Here is a 9,469-nt window from a genome sequence, read left to right as displayed (position 1 = left end):
GTGAGTCTTTTTCTTTTTCTTTTTCTTTTTTTTTGGGGGGGAGGGGTTGGAAGCATCATTATTGCTACTCTCTTTCCTAACTTCCCCTAATCCCCCTTTAAGGAAACAAAAATTCTTATAACACAAAAGTATAATTAAGCAAATAGATTCACACATTGACTATTTCCAAAAATGTATATCTCCTTTTGCCTGTCAAACAACTCTTCCCCTACTTCTCTCAGGTGAAGGATAGCATCTTTCATTATTGGTTTTCTGGAGTCATGGTTGATCATTGCATTGACTAGAGTTTTTTTTTTTTTTTAAGTCTTTCCATTTTTAAATAGTGTTATTATATAGATTGTTTTTCTGTTTCTGCTCACTTTACTATGTATCATTTCATAAAGACTTCCCAAGTTTTTATAAATCCATTTCTTTCAGCATTCCCTATGGAACTAATATGATGTATTCATATACATTAATTTGGTTCAACCATTCTTCAAAAGTAGTAGACATTCTTTTAATTTCTAGTCCTTTATTAGAATGAAAGATGCAATAATAAATATATATTGTGTATATGGACAGAGAATGGTGTTTTAATAACGAAAAATAAATAAAATTATTGAAGTTTCCCATACGACAGTCCTATAGCATTGAGTTGAGGTCTCAATCAATGATAATATTGTAAGTGAAAACAATATTGAAAGAGATCAGAATTCATGTTTTGATAATGGTTCCAGAGAGGTAAAGATAAAATAAATTTGTTTTTCTTCCCTCCATAAGGAGATTAACCATAAAGATTATAGCTACCTTTAATCCTAATTAAGCTGTTTGATTTATAGATGTATTTTGTTCCTTTAAGGCTACATAAATAAGTAATTATAAAGGACCATTTTCTCAAATAATTTTTGAGTTAACAAGAACTTAATAGGAAAATTCACCACCATATTTTAATAGCCATAAATAGGGGGAAAATGTTTATGAAATCTGATTTCCTATTACTTCTGCACATTGGTTCTAATTTTATCCGCTGAAATAAAACTAAGAAAGACCAATCCCTTTTTTTTCAATACAGCCCTTAAGTATTTGAAGATTGTGATTTCTTCTTAATCTATTTCTGATAAAAATTTATCCGAAGAGTTGGTCATATGGAAAACAGAGCCAAGAAGGTAAAATAAGAGGAAGAATTAGTGAGCTTCCCTCTACCCTTAATATCTAGAAAATGCATAAAACTGAATTCTGAATGAGAAATCTAAGGAGAAAAAAAAGTAAGTTATTTTTTCCCATCCCAGGTTACCACAGAAAGACAAAGAGGTCTGAGGACACTGGGGGTTGGGGTCTGACCTCCAGGAACTGTAGGAGGACAAGGCAGGGCAGCTCCATACAATGTGCACATCATGTGCGAACAAGTGCTAAAGGATAGTTGAAGGTCATAGATCTAGGATAGAGAGATGATGAGACTGTACCCAGGGATTGCAGAGAGGGAGGGATCTTAGAACCTGGCTGTCTGGCTGTGTAGCTAGAGCAGGGGTGGGGAACATTTGGCCCTTGGGCTGTGTAAGGCCCTGCCTTTGGTCGGTTCCTATCAAGGCAACCTCAGTTGATGTTGAGCTGAAAGCTAGGCACAGTGGTCTCCCACTGCTTGAGTTTTTAAGTGACCTTTGGCAGAAACAAAAGGTCCTCCACCCCAGACCTAGAGGAATAAGTTCAGAAGCAAGCAGTAGTTTCATGGCTCAGACCCCATGAACTTAGTGGGTCTGAGTTCCAATTTCCAAACCAATCAGAAGGCTGCAAAGAAATGACTAGGTAGAAACCAAAAAACCTTGCAGATCTGTCACTATGAATCAGCAGAACTTCTCAGGTGGCTCATGATAAATGAGTTCATTAGCAGACCCAAATTTAGAGTCAGGAATTTGCATGGTCAAACCAAAGAGACAGTGAGCAAATGTCCTGCAGCTTACCATTAATGACTTTCAGGTCTCTAGTCTAATCTGTCCCTGAGATTCTGAAATATTACAATCTCAATACCCAAGAAAGCAACAGGACCAGTTCAGTTTTTTTGCCTCTGAAATACAAAAAGCACAATATATCACCTGAAAAAACTATTAAAAAGAATTCCACTGAAAAATCTAGTTGGCTGCAGGGATACTCAAAAATGCATAATAAGGGGGCAGCTAAGTGGCTCAGTGACTAGAGCACCAGCTCTGGAGTCAGGGAAGACTTGAGTTCAATTGTGGCCTCAGACACTTAACACTAACTAGCTGTGTGATCCTGGGTAAGTCACTTAACCCCACTTGCCTCACCCCCCCCCAAAAAAAAAATACCTACAAAGCCTTGAAAGAAAAAAAAAATGCTTCGGCAAAAATAATTCCTTGAAGAAATTAAATGAGTTATTTTTTTTTAAATAAATGAGAAATAGAGGGGGGAAATGGAAAAGAAACAGTGTGGCACAATCTCATGATTAAAAATTTCAAACAACAAGTATCTAAAGATTAGAATCATCTAAATAGAACTATTTGAACTAGGAATGAACTAGGAATATTAAAAACAAAATAAAAAAGGCTGAAAAAAACCAGAATAATATGTAAGGTGTTTCACAACAAAGACAACTGACCCAAAAGAAAGAGACTACTTGAAGTTAGATGTCATATTTCAGAAAATCTTAAAACTGATGAAAAACCAGAGGGCAAAGTGAAAATAGATTATGCCTATTACCTCCTGAAAAAAAAATGAAAATACTCAAGTACCAAAATCCAGAGTTTCCAGGTCAAGAATAGACTTGATGCAGCCAGAAACAAGTCAGGCAGTGAATTCAGAATCATACAACCTCTAGAATAAAGTAATAGAGAGCTTGGGACATGATATTCCATAAGGCAAAGGGTTTGAGGTTTAAGGTCAGAAATAACATTCCTAGCAAGATTACATATAATCCTAAAAGGGGAAAAATTGCCTTTAATGAATAAATGGATTTCTAAGCATTCTTAATGAAAAGGCCAGAGTTGCACAGAAATTGAACAAAGGGGTGGAGAATTATAAGGTAAACCCAAAGAAACAATTTTAAGGTACAAACCAGGATAAGCAACCTATATTTTAATATGAGATGAAATGTGTCACCTCTGAACTCTATCATCAAGATTCATAAAATAAGTTAGACTTAAAGTTAATAGACTGGGAGTAGTTCTGTCTTATCCTGATGATCTTAAGAATGGAAAGAAAGAGAGGGGAAGAGGAATACATGAGGTGACGGAGGCTGTAAAGGAATGTTATAGGAAGTTATCTCACATAATGGGGATGTGCAAGTAGCTATCTATACAAATAATGAGGAAGGGAGAAGCAGTGGAGGGAGTGAAGGGAGAAGCCTCTCACCCAAACTGGTCAAGGCAGGGAAGATTACACATAGACACAGAGTTGGATATAGAAATATGCTTTATTCAATAAGGAAATAAGAGGGAAAGTGGAAAAGGAAGAATTAGAAAGTAGAGAGAAATTAGTCTTAAACTCTAAGGACATATAAAAATACAGCTTTTTTTTTTTTTTTTTTTTGTGGCAAAGAATGGAAATCTGAGGAAGTGTCCATCAATTGAGAAATGACTTCTCAATAGACAATTATAACATCATGAGAATTATGTGAAAACCATGTTTATTATAAGAAAAATGAACATTCACATGGAACTCAAAAGAGTTCACAGTGCTAATAGAAGTGTGTGTATTTATGACTACAAACAAAAGGAGGGTAAAACAGGAAAGGGTTTTGAGAGGAAAGGTGCAGTAATCCTTCCAAATGGGAGGAGCAAAGCCATTACAAAAGCTGTGTTCTTTTCCCTTTTGAACCTTAGACTAAGAAGATAAGGTCTACTTACCTACAAAGAACCCAGTTGCACAAGCATTTTCACAGACTGGCACAGACTGGCTGACATTTTCTTGCTTCCCAAGGATGACACACAACAAAATATGTCAGCTGGGGGTGGGATGTTGACACATTATAGGCCTCCTGCATCTCTAAGTCTATTGTTTCTGGAAAATATGGCAATTCAAAAAGGCAAGTTCCTTATGCTCAAAAAGTTATCAAACTGTGCATACCCTTTGATCCAGCAGTGTTACTCATGGGCTTATATCCCAAAGAGATTTTAAAGAGGGGAAAGAGACCTGTATTTGTAAAAGTATTTGTGGCAGCCCTTTTTGTAGTGGCTAGAAACTGGAAACTGAATGGATGCCCATCAGTTGGGGAATGACTGAATAAATTGTGGTATATGAATATTATGGAATATTATTGTTCTGTAAGAAATGACCAGCAGGATGATATGATGGTATACTTAGAGAACCCCAGAGATTCTACTAAAAAGCTATTAGAAATCACATTTTTAGCAAAGTTGCAGGATACAAAATAAACCCACATAAGTCATCAGCATTCTGATATAACACCAACAAAATCCAACAGTTAAGAGTTACAAAGAGAAATTCCATTTAAGTAACTGCAGATAGTATAAAATATTTGGGAATCTGCCAAGGGAAAATCAGAAACTATATGAGCAAAACTACAAAACACTTTCCACACAAATTAAGTCCGATCTAACCAATTGGAAAAATATTAAATGCTCTCGGATAGGGCCAGCAAATATAATAAAAACGGCAATTCTTCCTAAACTAATCTATTTATTTAGCTCCATACCAATCAGACTCCCAAAAAACATTTTAATGACCTAGAAAAAAATAACAACAAAGTTCTTATGGAAAAACAAAAGGTCAAGAATTTCAAGGGAATTAATGAAAAAACAAAAACAAACAAACAAACAAAAAAATGAAGGTGGCCTAGCTGTACCAGATCTAAAATTATATTATAAAGTAGCGGTTACCAAAACCATTTGCTATTGGCTAAGAAACAGACTAGTTGATCAGTGGAATAGGTTAGGTTCAAAGGACAAAACAGTCAATAATTTTAATAATCTAGTATTTGACAAACCCAAAGACTCCAGTTTTTGGGATAAGAACTCACTGTTTGACAAAAACTGCTGGGAAAATTGGAAATTAGTATGGCAGAAACTAGGCATTGACCTGCACTTAACACCGTACACCAAGATAAGATCAAAATGGGTTCATGACCTAGGCATAAAGAATGAGATTATAAATAAATTAGAGGAATGTAGGATAAGTTTACTTCTCAGACCTGTGGAAGAGGAAGGAATTTATGACCAAAAAAGAACTAGAAATCATTGATCACAAAATAGAAAATTTTGATTATATCAAATTGAAAAGTTTTTGTACAAACAAAACTAATGCAGACAAGATTAGAAGGGAAGCAATAAACTGGGAAAACATTTTTACAGTCAAAGGTTCTGATAAAGGCCTCATTTCCAAACATATAGAGAATTGACTCTAATTTATAAGAAATCAAGCCATCCTCCAATTGATAAATGGTCAAAGGATATGAACAGACAATTCTCAAACAAAGAAATTGAAACTATTTCTAACCATATGAAAATTTGCTCCAAATCATTATAAATCAGAGAAATGCAAATTAAGACAACTCTGAGATACCACTACACCCCTGTCAGATTGGCTAGAATGACAGGGAAAGATAATACAGAATGTTGGAGGGGATGTGGGAAAACAGGGACACTGATACATTGTTGGTGGAGTTGTGAATACATCCAGCCATTCTGGAGAGCGATTTGGAACTATGCTCAAAAAGTTATCAAACTGTACATACCCTTTGATCCAGCAGTGCTACTACTGGGCTTTTATCCCAAAGAGATCTTAAAGGAGGGAAAGGCACTTGTATGTACAAGAATGTTTATGGCAGCTCTTTTTGTAGTGGCCAGAAACTGGAAACTGAGGGGATTCCCATTAATTGGAGAACGGTTGAATAAATTGTGGTATATGAATATTATGGAATATTATTGTTCTGTAAGAAATGACCAGCAGGATGATTTCAGAAAGGCCTGGAGAGACTGACACGAACTGCTGCTGAGTGAAATGAGCAGAACCAGGAGATCATTATACACTTCAACAACAATACTATATGATGATCAATTCTGATGGACGTGGCCCTCTCCAACAATGAGATGAACTAAATCAGTTTCAATAGAGCAGTAATGAACTGGACCAGCTACACCCAGGGAAAGAATTCTGGGAGATCACTATGAACCACTACATAGAATTCCCAATCCCTCTATTTTTGTCTGCCTGCATTTTTTATTTCCTTCATGGGCTAATTGTACACTATTTCAAAGTCTGATTCTTTTTGTATATTGTATTTAATTTATACTTTAACATAAGTAACACGTATTGGTCAACCTGCCATCTGGGGAGGGGGATGGGGGGGAAGGAGGGGAAAAATTGGAACAAAAGGCTTGGCATTTGTCAATGCTATAAGTCCTGAAAAAATATACACATTCTATACTAACGCACAAATTAATGTATGCTGTGAGACCATCCCAGAATGGCAAATTTTATTGGCCACCGCTCCAAATTTTGCACATGGATCTCCATTAAAGATTACCCGGCTACTACATAATTGGCGATGGATTTTTGAAGAAAAGGTTTCTAAGGTTCCTCTTAAAGGACCAACAATCTTTACAGATGCCTCCAAAGAAAATATTTGTGCCATATACTCTCATGATTTAACCATAAAGAGAGTAATCAGGACTCCTTTTCAATCCACTCAACAGAATGAATTATTTGCTATCATGCTAGCTCTCACTTATTACCCAGGAGACGTAAATATAATTACTGATTCAGCCTATTCAGTTGGTGTAGTACAAAGAATTGCCACAGCCCAAATAAAATTTGCAGCCTCCAATATTTATCAGCTCTTTAAGGAACTTCAAGAGCAAGTGAGAAAACATCCAGGCAAGATTTATATCTTGCATGTCCACTCACATAGTGGACTTCCAGGTCCCATTTTTGATGGAAATTCAAAAGGCAGATAGCCTTCTAACCATGTTAGCCAGTAGTCCTTTATTTCAGGAAGCACAAGAATCTCATTCTAAATATCATCAGGCTGCTCGAGCTTTACGTTTACAATTTGGAATCACAAGAGAGGAAGCTAGGAGCATAGTAAAAAGCTGTACAGCTTGTCTTCCTTTCCACGCTCCTACACTCCCTCCAGGGAAGAATCCTCGTGGTTTGAGACCCAATGAAATCTGGCAAATGGATGTGACCCATTATAAATCTTTTGGTCGTCTATCTTTTATTCATGTCGTGGTAGACACCTTTTCAGGATTCACATTTGCAATGCCAGCAGCAAAAGAGACAGCCCGAGTGGTCACTGAATTCCTTATACAAGCTTTTGCAATTATGGGTGTGCCACAAGCAATAAAAACAGACAATGGACCTGCATATACGTCCAAACATTTTACACACTTTTGTGCACAGTATAAGATTTTACATGCCACGGGCATACCCTTTAATCCTCAAGGGCAGGCAATAGTAGAGAGAAGAAACAGAGATATTAAGACACTCCTCCAAAAACAAAAGAAAGGGGGAGCCACAGGTAGCCCTAGGGAACTTCTGTTTAACATGTATGAGACTACCTGCCATCTGGGGGAGTGGGGGAGGGGAAGGAGGAGAAAAGTTGGAACAGAAGGTTTTTCAAGGGTCAATGCTGAAAAATTACCCATGCATATATCTGGTAAATAAAAAACTGGAATAATAATTTTTTTAAAGGTAAGTTCCTCTTAACAGCCCTTAACACTAATCAAATTATGAGATAGAATGTTATTGTGTTGTAAGAAATGAAGGAGATGATTTCAGAGAAACTTGGTTAGACTTGTGTGAATACAGAGTGAAACAAACAGAACCAGGAGAATAACTTCTATAAAAATATAAACAACTTTGATATACTTAAAATCTGATCAGCATAACCACCAACCACTTTCAGAGGACTAATGATGAAATATGCTTCTCACATTCTGATAGGTGAATGATTCAGAGTGCATAATGAGATATATATATATATATATATATATATATATATATATATATATATATATATATACATAATGAAATAATATATGCCTATATACATGTATACATAAATATGTAATAGGAATTTTATTTTTCTTCCATTCTCATTAGAGGTGGGATAGGGAGAAGGAAGGCTGTGGATTAAGAGAGAAAAGGCAGATTTTTGTTGATTGAAAAGAAACTAATTTTAAAAAGAACCCTGAGAAAATGAAAATGCTTCCACAATTCTAAAAAATTGGATATGCTATATGCAAATATTCTGAAAATATTTAATGGTGACCCATTCTTCAGGAAGCCCCCTTTTATGCTACATTTTAGTAACAGGGTACCCTCCAAATGGTAAAATAATGTCTTTACCACCTCTCTGATGGAATCCTTGGTTCTTGGTAGCTGGGTGGACCTTGACAGGAAAGAACCTGAATTACTGTTCAAACTACTCAGTGAGGCAAACTGGAAGGAACACTGATAGGTTATCTCTTTAAGAAGATCTTTTCTTCTTACACAGGCCTTTTGTTACTTGTTTCAAATTCCTTGCATTGACAAAATCATTTTAATTCCACTGTTACTGAAACCAATTAGAAGGCCAAGTTATGATGTCAACTGCTGAGATTATTTCTCTCCTATAAAAGAACCTACCTGTTCTTCACTTCCTTGCTAACTCCTATTAGGACCTTACAGGGTACCCCACTAGTCAATAACATAATCCCCTAATTTTTTTTGAGCTCATTAGCATTTAAGTCTGCCTAATACTGTCTTCCTCCTAGTTAACTGTAAATTCTACTTGGGAACTTAGCACCCAAGTTTTTCTCCTTCTTAATGGTTACAACTTACATTTGGAAGCCTGCCAGTCAATGATATAAAACTTTTACCTCAAATTGGAGAAAGTCCAAGTCTATAAATTCTTTTGTGACACCTGGTGACATCAGCATGTAACCCCAATATATTTTTGGCATTCAATCCCCACTTCCCAACGTTTGATGGGCCATATGGGGAAAGCCTGACCCCAATATATTTTTGGGGTCGGCGTTTCTGCAGGCTCATACTCCATCACCCCCACTTAAGGAGTCTTATCCTAGAACTACCTTCTTTAGGGACTCAATTTCTCAGCTTCCTAATTTTTATATCATTTAAAACTAGCACTATTCAGCTAATGCAAAAGATCCTTATTCAACATATACTTGCAAATATTTTGTGATAGAATGAAAACTAGAATGGGAAATCAGAAGATCTGGATTCTGATTACATTTATTCCTTTGATGAGCTCAGGAACTTGGCAAATAATCTCCCTTTTTTAGGACTTGGTTTACTCCTTTATGAGGATGTTGGATAAATAGTTTTTAAAATCACATATAGAAGTTTCCAAGTATGGTAATATACCGTCTTTTATGCAAACAGCAATAGATTAAATACCAAATCATCTAACTTCTCATGCCCATAAGCATCTTCTGCTTCCATAGGATCTATTCAAGTTGAGCTAGGATCTCAAAGATATTACAATCTTTCCCTTTTTTTGAATATTGTTTACACT

The sequence above is a fragment of the Sminthopsis crassicaudata genome, chromosome 2 (assembly GCF_048593235.1).
Source record: "Sminthopsis crassicaudata isolate SCR6 chromosome 2, ASM4859323v1, whole genome shotgun sequence".
Lineage (NCBI taxonomy): Eukaryota > Metazoa > Chordata > Mammalia > Dasyuromorphia > Dasyuridae > Sminthopsis > Sminthopsis crassicaudata.
This window is presented reverse-complemented; position numbering follows the sequence as displayed.